The following is a 16,563-nucleotide window of genomic DNA, read 5'->3' as shown; positions in this document are numbered from 1 at the left end:
AAGCTAAGGGGAAGGTGTTTGTATTTAGCTGTGATTTAATTTCAGGGGTTTCTTAAGTAATTACATCTCATTAAGAAAACTATAATTGCTATCAGGGGAATGAAAAGTATAGAAACTGGCTTGCTTTTTCTTAAAGACAAAGAATGGAATGGTATTATTTTCACCTGCAAGCATGATTTTCATCTGTGAAAATTACTCTTTCAAAGTCAAAGCCCTTTAGTTAGTTCAGTGTTTAGTGCTGGGAGATGATCACAATTCCGCATAAGCATAGCAGAAATCTGAATATTTTTTTTAATTAAAAAATGTTCATATACAAGTAATTCTCAAATATCTACATGATAACACTGAACTGGTATTAGGTTATAGATTGTACAGCATTAAATCAGTCCTTGAATCCAACACTGTGCAACGTCTCAGGTGATGTAATTATGCTGGAGAGAACTGACTGATAAAATAAGGAGTGATGAGACTTTTTTTTACTGAGACAGAATATTACCACATTTGTGAAGTACGGGACAAGGGAAAGGGGAAAAATAAAAGAAGGAAGAAAAAGTTGAGAGTCTTGTTACAGTAGAGTAAATATGAGAAAAAAGAAAATGCATTTGAAAATCTTGAGCTACAGAGAAGTGACATATCTGCATGGGACTTACACGAATGTACTACTTTTTATATTCTTAGACATGAAAAATTAGTTCTTAGGAGATACAGGAAGGAAAAGAATTCAGATACTCATGACAGAGATAAAGAGTATGAAAAAGAGCTCAAGAATACAAGACCCACTGAGGGAGAGTAAGACATCTAAAACGTGAACCAACTGCCACACAAAGAGGTATTCATAACACCACAAGCTTCAACATCGTGTTGGGACCAAAAAGATAAGAAAAGCAGTTCTATATTACTCCATGGGCACTCGCAAGTCCCTCTTTCTATGTTAAGTCCAGGGCAAATTCCCAGACATCTGGCGTCTGGGGGACACTGCTGCACAGCTAACACCAAAGCGAAGCCCAGGGACATCTCCTGGCAGGACAGAAATAAGGGGAGCCGAGTGAGTCTGGGAACGGCGTGCATAAGAAGGCTGCTACTGAGGGTTACCTCATGTTATGAATAGCTTGAGGAGAAATGTGGGGGTTTTGGAAGAAACAGGAATGTGGTTGGGAGGAGGACTGGGGGGGTTTATGCTGTTCTTGGCTTGAGGGTCACCAAGGTCTGTCATGAGACGTGAGCTAAGAACCTGGCACATCACTTAGGGTAAGCGGCTAAACGGGGGTTTAGCCTGCAAGTAGGAAGTACTAAGATGACAAAACTGGTAGTGGCGAGATCTCTGAGAAATGAGTAGGCTGTCGTCATCTTCACTAACACAGCACTGTTTCCATCAGCATCTCACAACAGGCTCCTTCAGAGCGAACCGTCTCTGCAGGTCTCAGCCACCAGCGTCTGAACAGGGAAGCCTGTGTGTGCAGATCTGACTAGTCTCATGTGCACGTAGCCAGCCAACTGTTTAAATAAGTGTTTTGCTCAGACACGTTACAGATCTGCACATATTTTTGGATAGTGTACAACATGCAAGCCTAACTTTGACAATCCAGCCCTTTCACTCCGAGCAGTTTAGTATGTATCTTTTCACCCTCCTCCCCTGTGCCTCAGCCCTACAGAAAAGCAAAGGCAGCATTTGGAACTAAGCTCACTAAAACCGACGTGGTTCACTGCTATACTTGAAGCATATGTAAAAATACCATACTGTTGCCTCGTGACAGCAACGTAGCATGTCCTAGAGGTTGGTTTTGGTGTATTTACTCTTCCAAAGCATCACATCTTTTAGTAAAGGGGCAACGTACGATGCAGTTCTAGCCTCATCACAACATGTGTAGCATCTGGGAGAACCGCCACTTGTCAAGCCAACCAGCGCTCTGCTGACAGACAAAGTGAGCATTATACTGAAATGCCATTCCTCAGCTGTTTGCAGAATTAATTTCCCTGTAGAATTTTCTAATTAGTTGGCTCTTTCCAACCCATTCCCCACAGAGGAAGCAGAAAGGAAGCAAAAGGCTAGCACCTGCTCCTAAAGCTCTGGCTGGGAAAAAAAAAAAAAATTAAGGATGACATATACAGTAAGTATTTAGGCAGTAGAAAGTCTTCTATCCATGCAGCTGTGGGGATGAAGTAACTCTGTTTGAAAGCTTAATGGAGATTCTTCTGTGGGGAAGAATTTCCAGTGGCTCACATTCCAGACAGTTAACCACATTACCGAGGGGAAGAAAAAGGGATTTGTTCAAGCATTAAGAACTGTCTTAAAAAAAAAAAAGAAAAGAAAAGAAAAGAAAAACAAAAAAGAATAACACCACCAGCAGCAGCCCCTGATTTGTAGGAAAGACAGACAGATGAATCCAGACCTTAGGATGATTCTATGTGTATCTCATTTGGTCACTTATGGGTTACTTTCAACCATTCTGGTTTTCTATAATTTCAGATTGAAATCCATTATTATGTTGGAATGCAGTGTATGATATTATCTTAGAACTAACAACTAACACAACAGAGTCTGTTCCTAACTACAGTGAGTCATTGGAACAAAAGAAATAACGTGGTTATTGCTTTGAATTTGCATGCAGTGGGTAACTGCACAGGAAGAATATATTAGAGGTATTTCATGGAAAATAAAAATAAGACCAAAACAGTCCAAGAAAAGCAGTTTGCATTTCTGACTGCATAGGCACTCTCCCAAAACAATAATAAGTCCTGAATATAAAGGAAGATGATCATCAGCTAAAGGCAGAATACATGAGGGGGAAAAAAGCTCCCTCATTATGGAAATTAGAATAAGCCACAAACACTTCAATGAAGAGTTGTCACTGTCTTTCCACAGCAACCTTATAAAATGGTAAATCTTACAAAGAATAAGGTTCTAGAATAAGATCATAAATACCATAAAACTCAATTAATTTGGCATGTTTTGATCAGCACAACATGTGAATTAGGCCCAGAGACGAACAAGAGTTATCCATTAACGATCTCAATGAGTTTTTAATTATACAGTATTGTCTAAGTTTTTGTGTAACTCCAGAGCTTCCTGAAAATTGTTTTTTTAACAGAATCAGTGCATGTGCATCAATGCATGTATATATTTGGAGTAGGAGTATGTGTGAGTAAAAGACTTTAGTTAATAATGCAACGTTTAATGCATCAAGACACAGTGTTGATTTTTATAAACTTGTAGTTTTCCAGCACCATTTTAGATGAACAAATGCAACAGGGCGTGTAGGTAGGAGTAAAGGTTCTGTCAGACCAGAAGAAAAAAAGTGATGATGTTGCCTGACTGGGACAAATGCCCAGACCTTGCTCCCCACTCAAAGACAATTTTGAAATAAAAGCAATGAAATAAAAAGCAGAGATGTAAGGCAAGACTGTTCCTCCTTCCTGATGACAGTGTTTGGTAAAATTCTCTAGTATACTGTCTGTCTGTAGAAAAGTAGTGTGTGAGTGGCATTTATCCCTGTCATATGAGGTGGCAGTAACATGTTAATTTCAAATGTCCGCAATTATTTCAAGCAGACTTCCCCCCAATGCCTACACTGAAGAGGGTAATTTTAAACTTCAGAAAACCAAAGTAAACAACACTCATTTATATTCCTCGGAAGTGGTGCAGCTAAACTCATCTGTGGCTTTGAAAATCTCCCATGATACTTTAGTCTGGCCCATTAACTGCACCTGTTCTCTTTTTCTTTCTCTTCTTTTTTTTGGGGGAGGGGGAGCCAGGCATTATTTCCCCTTCAATAGCAAGTGTCTGGCTTTTTAAGCATGCATAGAATATTTTATTTCATTACTGTCTAGGCATTCCAAATGAAAAAAAAAAAAATCAAAACCCTCTCATCCCATTATTTCCCCCTTCAAAATTAAAAGTAAATAGTGGCAGGAGAGTGTGTGCGTGGAAAGAAAAGTGAGGGATAACTCACAGAGAAACATAATGTGAAACAGTAAATCTGTTTTCCACAAATCATGATCAAAATTAATCAATTTTATAGGTTTCTCTTTATTTTTCACTTTGACCAAAAGGCAATATAATTTCTTAAAAGGAAAGAGTTTCACTGAAATCATTTTTCCTAACTTCTAATTTGGGTGTAAACTTTCATAAAATATAAGCCGCTACAGGCAGCTCTTCTCCAGAAGACCTCTACCCTCAACCATAGAATGGAGTTAAATTTAATTTACTTGTGGTTCATTCAAACACACTTTATTGTTTTCCCTTAACAGGTAAGGGGATAGTGAATAACAATCTGAGTGTAAAAAAGACATTGTTCTCCAATAATTATAGATCATAATATTTTTAGCTAAATCTGAAGTCAAGAAAACAAGCTAAGAAACCCTTGGTTTTTTTGAGGATGCAATTTGTGCTTATTTACTGCACAACGAAATTAAAAATATATTAAAATAAATATAGTTGTGTCAGTGACCTTTAAAAGCATATTTGGGGATTTTATATTGGTGGTGTTCTATTTTGCTTTTGCTTAGTTGATCTGTAAATCTAAAACACATGAAGAAAAAAAGTCTGTAGAACAGAAAAGAACTATTTTCTCTGGGAAGCCTCTAACCTGTTGTAAAGGAGAATTCTGCATTACAGGGCAGCTGACTCAACCCTTCTTCCCCTCAGTTACCAAGAAAAGCAAAAAAAGTCTGTTCCTGCACCTCCCCAAAACATTAGAAGAATACTGCATAAATTGCTGAAGACAGACGTTTGACTCAAACACCAGAATACTGATTCAGGAATCATCTTTTACTGACGGATCTCTTAATGCCACTATTGATTGGTGTTACCTCCTTTTAGGACAGCTAAACCTCTCCCATGCTAAACGGGAAAGGCGGAGAAATACAGTCTGGGCTATAACTTTAACAAATATCCTATGGTGAGCACAGTATAAGCATCAAAGTGTGACTCGTGTGGTTTGATGCCAGTCGGGCAACATCTTTCAAAAGCCTGGGGTTACTGCTCCCTTTCCCTTCTTCCACCTTCAGCTGACCAATTGTCTCTGCTGCCTCCAGAAGGAGCACCCAGACCTACAGCAGGTCCTTCTCGCTCTTACTCTTTCTTGCTTGCTCCCTCTTTATTCAATCACCTCTTTCTCCATTCAGATTACTCGTACTGTTTTCCCTGAACATAATCATCTGGGCTAACTTTTTAAGCGAATGGCATGTGGCCAGATCCCAAGTTCCTGTGCAGAATCACTGACCACCTCTATTTACAACGTCAGACACAGCAGCCTGAGAAAGGCTAACAGGTTGCAACATGCATATTAATAATCACTTTTTCATATCCTTATCTCTAACAGCAAATGTATGTAGCTCAGGATATGAACTGCAAATGAGAGATGAGGAACTGGTTAGTGCTTATCGAGAATGATGGAATTTGAGATTCTGAGATGAAGGGGATTTGTTAGTTGTGTGGTTTTTTTAATGAGAGGACTGACTGATTCTTATCAGTTGACCCCTGTTTCAGGTAATGGAGCAGTTGGCAGGGAGCTATTCATACTGATTAGATTGAGGGAGCTGGTATTTGGATTAACTTCTGATTTCCCCAGTATTATTTGTACAAGCTCTTTATTGCTCTGGATAATTCTTCACTTCCTGGTTCAGGAAGTGGAACTGGTATCCTCCTGGAGCACCGCTACCAGCTCACCTAATTTTATTACATGAGATGACATGATGGTCACAGATTAACCTAACCTCTTGCTAGTTTTCAGTAGTAAAATTAGACTTCTGTGAAATTTGCTTTGTTCTAACCAAACAGGAATAATGCACAACTTTATCATTTAAGAAAGACTTATGGTACTGAGACTAATCAGGATATTACTTTTAACCAACATTTCTGTGGCTAAGGCAACTGCTGTCTTCTTTCAGGAACTGAACGTCTGTGTAACCATATTGGCTTTCAACCCTTACATCTGCTGAGAGTCCCCAGATCTCTTCTGCTGTGGCTGGAAGGAGTTATGATCTCTTTCCTTCTCTCTCCACTGCTAAGCTCATGGCCTGCAGTATCTTTGGGTTTCTTTCCTCTTTCACAGCCTGTTATTTGTCACTGCTTTGTCTCACTTGTCTGCCACAAAATATCCTTGAAGTGATCCATCAATGGAGCAGAGGCAGAACTAGTTTTCCAAAAGCTCCCTCACCGCATCTACAAGCCTAAGCCCAACAGACCCTGCAACAACACGTGAGAGTCCAGGTAGAACAAGTAATGACTTATCACATATGTACATCAGGATTTCTACTACACCAGCAAACACATTTTCATTGACATTTCCTTTTCCACCCTGGCTATCAAACCTCATATTTCACATATCTGTATAGAAGACCAGGTTTGGTTTCCACGAATGGGCCGTGTTATGGGTTTTTTATGTTATTCAATCTCCTGCAGGCTTTTATCCAAACCAAGCAACTAAAATAAAACATGGCTTCCTTCCCTGAGATGGTTTCATAGCCCAGCTCTCCAGCTTTCTCCCCTACCACAAACATGCAACACAATTGTGCAACAGCCGAGGAAGGAATGGTGAGATCAGAGCCGTGACTGCAGACATCCTGACATGGGGATCTGGCAGCTATTCAACACAAACACAATTAAAGGACTTACCCTTGCGTGAAGTATTTGCTTTCTTGATAGTCACCAGCCTTAACCTCTAGGAATGCTTACGAACCAGATAGCGTTCCTTGAGGAGGGCGAGTCTTTTCAAGCTCCTCTGTCTTGCTTTAGCCAACACAGATATAAAGAAGAAAGAAATTCCACCGCATCGTGCAACTTCTCCAAGAGAATGCTTTTAGAAGGAGAGAAGACTTGAGGTCTCAAAATCTCTGCCAAGGATTCAAGAACAGAAGATCACATGGTGCTTGCTCCTCTTCCCCTCCACTATTATCAGCAGGAAAAAATAACACCACAAGAGACAAACTTTGAAATTCACACCAAACGTGAAAGTAGGGGGCTTTGCATTACAGTAGGCTTCTCTCACAGTGGTGGTACCACAGAACAATGGCAGGGCTTTGCGTGGCTCAGGCTGCTCTCAGGACATGTGTATCAACTGCCGAGCTCTGTGTGAGTTAGACACAACAAAAGCTCATGATTTTGGAAAATGTGGCCTACTGTACATGGGTGTTATACAACTTACAAATTGTAAAGCGTGACAACACAAGTATTTTGGTAGGTTTACCACAGTTAGTGGTGAATCCCAGGCTTTTCACGGCGGTAACAACATCTCAGAAGTGGCAATAACAGCTAAAATATCTGCTAGCAAGTAAGCCAACTGTCAGTCTGGGACAGCAGTTACAAAAGGAAATGCTTGTTCTAAAATGCCCAAGGATTTAAATTATTCGCATCTCAAGCTGCACTGGTGACACAGAAGAGCTGGACAAAAGGAGTACCCGTTGGTGTAACCTCAGGAGTGTTAATACAGAGGTGCTAGAGGAAAGCTGCTTGTGGGATTTTCAGATGATGCAACGCGAAATGACATGCCTACCACAGGTACTGCAATTTACAGAGCCACTTAATGGACCAAACTAGGCAATCTTACCAGAACACTACACTAAGGCTATACTACTGCTGGTAGCCTATGTAACTTACTCCGTTCATCTTAGGTATCTCTGTATAGCAGACTTACCCCACAGAAAAGAATTGCAGAGTCCGGCTAACTGATATAACATAAAGTAAAATAATCATAAAAGAAAGTGATAAGGATAGCTCCAACTCAGAAATACTACACTGAACCTAAAAGTGCTGAACTGTGTGACCTGCCTGAGCAAACCCACTGTGCCAGTGCATAAGCAGTTATTCAAGTAACAACTTCCAAATTGCACCTTTGAGCAGCAGCTTAACAGCTGTAGGAGGAACAGTTGTGCAGTGTAGCTGCCTTCCCAAGTGACTAGATGCGCTTTTCCATTGTTAGTAACTTTCACAAATAGCAATAATTTGAAAAGCAGTAGAGAATGCCAAAATATCAGATATCTGAATCCAGTCAGAATGAGACACTCCCAAAAATATTTCCAATGCTACGAAATTCCCTTCCCCCCACCTCCCTGAATATCCATGCAAATTTTTTGCATGGTACCAGAAGAATAAAAATAATACCACAGCCAGATATTAATATTCACAGAGTTCCAAGTAAAGGAGCTGACTTATGTTATTGGGGTGCATGTGAAATAACCAGGCTATAAGGGACAGACTACCTGAGTATGGTACTAAGCTACTGGTACTAGAGCAGTTGTGTCACGCAAGCAAATACAGCAAATAAAACTTATTGCTGGGGTAGCTCTGTTGACATCTGCAGACCCACCCAAGCCAGGCATTCATCCCAAAATAAAAAACTGGCAAGCAACTATGAATGGTTTCTGGTCCTGACTTTTTGTAACTCCACTAAAGCAGCACAATATAAATCTGCAACCCTGTATCCGGGCAATAATTGAAAGACATCAAGAAAATGCTTGCAGTCGTTCCGGATGAAAAAAAAAAAAAAAAAAAAAAAAAAAAAGACAGAGAGAGAGATTTCAAAATCTATCAGTGCTTATAAACAAGGATGTTACTTTCCCCTTTCTTATCCAGAACCACCCTTAATTGAAAGGATCAGTATCTAAAGCAACTGGTGCTGCCCTGCACATGAATCCCCTTTGCACCTCTTCCTTCTTATTTCTTCAGTGGTTTTATTAACATTAGTGACTTATCTAAGTATTAGAATACTTGGCTGCTTGGAAGCTTATCAACAGCAAATTTTATGGGCTGTTTAGTGATGGAAACAGGAGGAGTTGGAGCTCTCCCCCCCTCAGCTACCTTGATATGGAAGTCTTCAAGAAGCCATGGAATGTGCTCTCTGGTATTTTTGGTATCTTTAAAGTGTCAAGAGTGCAGAATTTCTCTTGTCAGTTGTCACAGTGTGACTCACAATTAGAGCCATCTGCTCCGCATTCACCTCCCCAGGAGCGCCGCTCGTTTTTCACCAGTTTCCTGTTGTTGACAGCACAGTTCCTCCCTGTATCACTCTCCACCAGCACCCATACTCCTCACAGACATTGCAACAGGCTTAAGCAGATTTCCCTCGGGAAAGCCTTTACCCTTGTTTTGTTAGTGATTGGGGAAAATACAGACTGTTGAGAAAGCTCTGAAGGCGGAGGCTGGGTTTCTAAAGGAACTGAACAAATTCCATTGATTTTTATTTTTTTTTTCCAGGAGGACTCTATTGTTTTTAGATCTCTCTCAAAAATCTTAGCATTTCTCCACATCCGTTTTTATTTCAAGCAAAAGAGCACCTTGAAAACTGAAATACTATTTGTGCTGAGCCCTTTTCGATAATTGATGGAAATGGATGGCTTATACTGTCTAAGTATTAGTCAAATCATTTTTCAAAAACAGCCTACAGATAGGGAACATGCTCCTTTCCCTTGCCCCTCCACCCAACTGAAAAAAAGAGTTGTGCTGCAGATTTTTTCCACCAAAAAGCTTTAGCTGAGCGAGGCTAACTACCCCAAGCACAAAACCATGCTCCTGCATGGGTCTGTGCTTGGGTTACAGTCTGGACCTTGTGGAAATGCCACCTCGGCTGGGTATGGCTCGCTGGCCTGAAGCACAGCTGTATGGTATAGATCTGCCTGCAGCATCTCGCCTTTAAACCCTGTGGGCTGGATCTGTTAGTACTTCAGCTCTGCCCAGTAGTAACTACAGGAGTTGGGCACCCATTATAGAGGCAACTGTTTGAGAGACAACAGTATGTTTATACTTCCAGTAATTCCTACACTAAGGACTACATCCATGTCGGGACTCCGGAGGCTACGGATGCAGGGACATAATGCCTAATCTTTTAGGTGCTGCTCTGTTGGGCATAGGGTACGTAGGGGTGAAAGCCTAAGCTCCCCATGCGGTGAATGGAGAAAACGAATGCCCATCTCAGAAGAGGAATGAAAACAGGCAACTGGTTAGCTGCTACCTCCTCGCTATTTGCCCAACTGAATTAACAGAAAAACAGATTTGAGATTCTGCTTTCCCTGGGAACCCAATTTTCCTGAAACTAGAGCTAGTCCTGCAGGAGCATAGGGTCTTGGGTGTTGTCAGGTACTGCAGTCATTCTTCCCCATCAGGCCTGGGTTTTGTCACATGCTTCTCTGTTATGTCTACTGCATAAGGAGCAGTCTAACAGAAAATCCAAATATTCAACATAATATAAAATGCTCCTCCCACAACGGGCCACTAATTGTATGCACGTAATACCTGTCTGAGCCTTTAGGGCAGCTCCTGGGCCCTGTTCCTGACCTGATACTGGTGGTAACTGCTCATTTCTGTATTTTTTGTACCACATCCTAGCAATAAAGATTCGTTGCGTAACTTCACTGTAATTTTCTGGGATCTTTCCAGAAGCAGTGGTTGGCTTCTCCCAGGAACAGTCTCTTATATATTCACACCCCTCCAAACACAAGTTTAGCAGACTTCAGATCATGGTGCGTCTGCATTCATTCAGTCACATCACGTCAATACGATGCACAGAAGCCTTTCATTTTCTTCTAAATCAGGATAGCATAACAGCTGAAATATTTCTCACTGACCCTGGTCTTCAACACAAAGCTGAACTTCTCTTCGCTATTTCAACATTCCCTTCATCAGGATTGTATTTAAGGTCAACGCAATTTGGGCCCTGGATCCACACTGCTTAAATTATTAAAAAAATATGAACCCCTGCCAGTTAAATCAATAAAAGATGTTCTAAAGAAAGATAAAACACATCCTCTGTTTAAAAACACATTTCCAAAAAGCAACTCTAAACTCATCTCATAAAACTGTTATGAAATCCCTAGTTCTTCCAAACATGAGGAGAACTCTCTGCAGACTACAATATTAGTTCATATTTGTTGGGTAATCTAGTAAAACCCAGATGGGGAGAAACTGGAAGGAGAAAATTAAGGATTCTTCCAGTGTTGGCTCAGCTTGCTCATCTATTATACAGCCCAGGCACATATCTGTATTCAAGGTTTTCAATGTTCCACAGCTGAATTCTCACTCAAAACCAGTATTTGCTGAAGGCATGAAAAGCTGGATTGTAATAGATCTCTGTTTGTAGGATCAGTTGCAGAGCTGCCATTGAGAGACCTTAAAATGCATTCGCAACTCAATAATTATTGTTCCAATAGACTGATATGGAATTCTGTAGCAAATTCTCACAAATTACTAACCCGCTGACTTGGCCACCTATTAAACACAAGCTTCTTGGACTGAAGGACTCTTTCTGATAACTGATAAGTTGTACTTACCATTCAATGCAAGTCAAGGTTGGGTATTTTCCAAAGTCCTCCATGTTCAACCTTCTTGTGCTTCTTTCCAAGTCTTCCACTGTGGCAGCATCCTCCTCACTCACCTGTCTGCACACTGACTCAAAACAACTGGGGCAGATCTTCTGCCATGTACAAGGTTAGCAGAATTGGATATGACAACCTGCTCCTCAAACTTCATTCTTCCAATCTGTGTTTCTGTTTCCTGCTCATTATACCTGTAGCTTCAGCCCATTCACTGTAGTAGTACCTGAGCACTTTAATTACAGAACCATAATCAAAGCTACATAGCTAAATAGCTTATTCTTAGCAAATAAAGTTATGTTTGCACCTGAGGTCATACCTGCCAGAACTTGTGTGTTTTAAAAGTAACATCCAGCCATAAAGACTAAGGTGTACTTTGAAATTTAATGGAAATGCACTCAATTAATAGCACTTTGCAGAAGAGCAAAATGGTAATAACGTTGATTAAAAGAGCAAAATCACACTGAAGGACCTCTCTTTCCAAGCAGAAACTGTTTAATGTATAAAAATTATTGTGACTGATGGAATCTGGTTTTGTGCTGACACCTCAAGCATTACGTCACAGATACACCTGAGGCCTTACATTTTAAGAATTAACTTCATAAAAGATCCCACGAGCAACAGAGAGGTCATGAGAGCTATTCAAATCCATGGGCAGTTAATCTGGAGGATGCTTCGATGCCCTTTAGCCTTTGAGTGTGCTGCAGGACAGGGGAGTTTGGTGCTAAACGACAAATTGAGTTAGAAATATTTGAGCCATAAACCATAGTAAATCTTTTAGCACTTGAAACACCATGTGACACTCCAAACTGAGAGCAAATGAAGTGTTAGTCTATGCATGTTTAAAACGCATGGAAGCTGTGTTTACTGGATTATCCATTTCTTAACTACATCTCCTTTAGAAGCCTTTGCAAGCTGATGTCCAAAGTCCCACCAAAGGAAACCATTTACAGAATGATGTTCTATCATTATTTAAGAAAAAAAAATAATATGCACCTCCCTGAAAGCAAAATTATTTAGGTTGCATAGTCAAGGACAGCTAAATTAGGAAGTGGCAGATTTATGTGTGTCTGTATAACCTCTACTCAGCCCTCTTGTAGGTCCTGTGCCCTGAGTGAGACAGAGGTCCTTTGGAAAAAATAGTATGTGATTATGCAATTAAAGACTATATCTTAACACAGAAAGGAGCTGAATTAAGGTTCTGTTGGCAGCGATGAATTAGACATTTCCTAACATTTAAGTTCTAGCCTTTGCAGCTTTAGCACAGAATTTCTGGCAGGTGACATCTTTGGATGGCTTTTATATATAGGTGAAAATTCATTCTAGTGAGCTTTTATTGCCACAGAATAGTTTTCTGTTTACCTGAGGTGAAGGAAGAAGAATATTAGGAGTAATCTGGAAAAGGATGCTCTTGCTGAAATGGGAATAATCACCATGGAGGTGGCAGATTATACAAAACTGGTTCTTCTTCCCTTGTTTTCTGGCCAGTGTTGTGATCAATACAAAAATTACATCACTGAAACAAAAATTATTACTGCCCTGATTGGAATCTTACCACACACATTTTGCTACTTTTGTTAATTACTTCAATTATCAAAGTCCTCAAACTAGAGTCATAACAATATGAATTGTTTCTTCCTACTCAGTTTTGAGAGCCTGTTCAGAATTCCCAAGGAAGATTCACTCGACAGGAACCTCAAGTATTACTACCTAAAGCTTTCTGATCAACAGGATTACACAGTTGCAGAAAGGAGAAGGTCTGAAGAAGCTGTCACCAATACTGCTGCCATTTCCTCATGCCAAGTTCTTCTGGGCCTGTCCTGTTCTGACATAACCCTTTCACAAGAGGGGACAGCACAAGCATTTCTGCTACTTCACCTGGCGACAAACTTCTGGTTTCTCTGCTAAAAGTATACAGCAGAAGCCAGCATAAACTTTGAACTGAATTTACATCGGTGTAGTTCTTTCTATCTTAATCTCTCTTGCCTTTGTTTTATGGGTTTAGTCAAGGAGATCAAATATTAAAAAAGCACGTTCCGCGCAATGCTGAGACTGTAAAAGTGCCAAATTGATGAATGAAAAGTTACTATAGAATTGGCCACACTGTGTAAGTATATGAAGGTATAAAATCATCACCCTGCAGAATGATAGAAAATACCACATATTTCTGAGGCATCACAGTAGCAGAGAGCAATAGCTTTTTATTTCCTGACTTTTACGCTTCTAGAACCTTAGTCCTTCTTCTGCATAATTGGCATCTTGGTTGAAAAGTTAACACAAAGCTTGTGTACTCTGAGAGTTAGTGAACTCCAAAGCCTCTTGCTTTGGATCTTAAATTTCAAGTAACTTCTAGCCAGGAATAAATATTTACTTACAGATTTTAAATATAAATACTTGGAGTGGGGGAAGACTGCTCACAGGTTTAGAAATATTTCCAGAACAAAAATTTCTCCAAAACATTGTGATTCTCCAAAACACTGAATGCTCCAAAACACTGTGGCAAAGAGTATAGGTGCAATTAGAACACTGCTGTCTTGACAACATCATGCAAGAAATGAAAGTATTTCTGATTCATGAAAGAAAACTCCAGTACTATTCTTTTAACTCAGTATTTCACTCAAAAATGTCACTCAAAAATGTCGCTCAAAATGAACCAGCTGAATAGCTATTTAGGTGAACAACACTTAGAGACGACAGTGTTAAATCCAAAGTGAAGGTACCTTCACTGAAAAAAGAACACAGAACTGCTACAACAGGAGAAACCACTACAGCTTGCAGAAGCTATGCTGGATGTTTTGGGATTCTCTCTCCTACAGCGTTCATTTTTATGGATAATTATTATGATGGAAACTGTGGATCCTGGGGTCTGTCACCTTACCCAGGGTGCCAGTCAACCTTTCTGATGGGTTTCAACAGGTCTCACTTTTGTCCATACCCTCCTTTGTTGCTCAGATAGAGAAGGGATTAAGGGAAGTCCAGGACTAACAGCTGGACCTCCCAGAACAGCAAATCTAGCATCAGGGCTGTTACCAAGTTGATCCTTACAGGACATAAGAATGTCCTGTCACTTAGGAACAGATGGAAGAAAAGCAGCAAGGCTTGTATACTCCATCTCGTAAGAGGTTATCACAAAGTATTCTGCACTGCACGGTGCAGACAGGAAGCTCTGGAAGCTTTTGGACCTAGATAAAAAATTTACAAGGAACTCAGGGATCGCTTCTGGGTGCGAAGTGGAAGGTGGCAAAGCGTGTCCCAGCGGAGAAGCCATTTAGCCATGTCAGTGCAATGCTGTACCACAGCGAGGAGACCTGATGATAAAGAAATACTGGCTGCCAGATGACGAGCAAGAACTTCGCTCTGCTGAAGAACAGCTTGTGAAAAGGTAGAGCCATCGGCTCCAGGGCGTGCAACATGCCCAGCAGGCAGCTTGACGCAGAAGTCCTCAACATTGAGAATGCTTTCACTTCAAAAGACCTCACTTGAATGCAAGGCTACATGCTGGCATCAGCAGGCTCCTTTGAGGTACCTTTCCCCTTCTAGCTATATTTACCTAAGAAATTTCATGCTCAGAAAAGAATGAGTAAAAGGGAATATTCAGATACATGACAGGAATGGTCTTTATTGTTTATTTCTTTTTTAGCCAGCGCTTTGTTTTCTTTCAAAGTCTGACAGACATAAAAAGCCATTGTAGGTGCAGCCCACTGACAAACAAACCACAGCCCTCCCTGCAATGCAGAGGGTAGGGATCATTACGTTGTTAGCGTGCCATTTGGAAATCATGCAATGCATCCACTTACTCTATTAAATTAAATCATTTCCTGTAGCAATTGAGGAAGGATGAAGCAAATGGGTGCTATTAAGAAAACATTGTTTGATTGGCCTTTTTCTCTGCAAGCCATTAGAATGTGGCAGCTTATAGATTTGAATTGCAGGATCTCTTACCACCCATCCATTACCAACATGACGTAAATAAAAAGGGCTGCCCCTGAAGCCAGCAGCATTGCTGTAGATATACAAGCTGTAAATGAGACAAGGATCTGTCCATAGTGTTTTTCACTCTGTTTTGCCTTCCCCGAGTTATGTATTCCCTGCAGGTTCCTATCTCTCTGGTCAGTCACTCTGTTTTTCAGCCACTGCTCTTCCTGTGGGACCCTCCCGGGTGTCTGCTCCTCCCTGCATTCGATAAGGAGATTATTTGGAATGGAAGTAGACAAGCACAGGTGGTGGGACCACCTGCTACAATCTCTCCAGTGCTTTTGGACATTATAAACACATAAGTGTTTGGGGTTAACCTTTGTGTTTCCTTTCTTTTTTTTTTTTTCTTTTTTTTTCTTTTTTTTTTCTTTTTTTTTCCTTTTTTTTGCAGTGTGTGTGGGTGTGTGTGTTTTGTTTTGTTTTATTTTTTTGTTAAAGTTTGCTTTTAATCCATTTATGCAGGGGTCAGAGAGGAGGAATTATGTTAAAAGACACTATTCCTGTGATCCTGGAAAAGCAATTTGCTAGAATATAGTACCCAGGACAACAGGCTCATCCTTTGCATTATTTCAAAACCGCTAGTAGGTCCAACAAAAGTGCAAACCAAAAGATCTTTTTAAGGTGCATTCCCCATCTCTTTCCCTTCATTGCCTAACAGTTTAATATGCCTTCCTACCCACCTCCTCCTGCCTGTTCCTAGATTTTACGTGGCCATGCATAGCAGTAACATAATATCTCACTCCCTCATTTGGCTATGTTACAGCCAGGCATCACCTCAGCCTCAAAGGACATCTACAACAGTGATTTACTACGGCAGAGGGTTTCTTTTCAGTGTAGATTTCCTTAGTGTCTATACTTGGCATCTTGTGACACACTCTCAAGTTCACTGCTGATGTGAAGCTCTGCCTCGTGATGTTGTACACGCGGGCATTAGCGTTACATCCCCAGCACAGACACCAGCCCTCCAGCACGCTGTTCTCCGCACGTGCATCCTGCCTGCCTGGGACTGGCAACTGGTGCAAATTTTATTGCCTATATAGACACAATGTCGACATAAAGTTCACGACAGTTCAGAATAGTAAGCTCCTAACTTGCATGGCAAACAGTGAAATTAGAAAATAGAAGGCTCAGTTTGGTCAGGACCTTGTTTACAAAAATAAAAAAAAAATAGCACTGGTTCAAAAGCAGCCACATTTTCCATAAACTTGCTATAGTGAGACTCAGAGTCAGATATTCTCGGTTTAGCCCAAGAGGGAAGGAAGAATCCATTAAATGCATGAAAAT

General features: G+C 40.6%; 1 long non-coding RNA gene across 2 annotated transcripts in view; it reads right to left on the bottom strand.

The window, feature by feature from the left end:
- LOC114015270 (uncharacterized) overlaps positions 1-15,621 on the bottom strand; it is a 28,445-nt gene extending 12,824 nt beyond the window's left edge. For both annotated transcript variants that reach the window (XR_008731705.1, XR_008731704.1), the window contains exons 1-2: positions 11,263-15,621; positions 6,617-7,068 (exon numbers count right to left, since the gene is read on the bottom strand). This is a non-coding gene — a long non-coding RNA (uncharacterized LOC114015270). The remainder of the gene's footprint in view (positions 1-6,616; positions 7,069-11,262) is intronic.
- Positions 15,622-16,563: the final 942 nt, after the last annotated feature.

Source organism: Falco cherrug, chromosome 1, assembly GCF_023634085.1.
Source record: "Falco cherrug isolate bFalChe1 chromosome 1, bFalChe1.pri, whole genome shotgun sequence".
In the NCBI taxonomy this organism is placed as follows: Eukaryota; Metazoa; Chordata; class Aves; order Falconiformes; family Falconidae; genus Falco; species Falco cherrug.
This window is presented reverse-complemented; position numbering and strand designations above follow the sequence as displayed.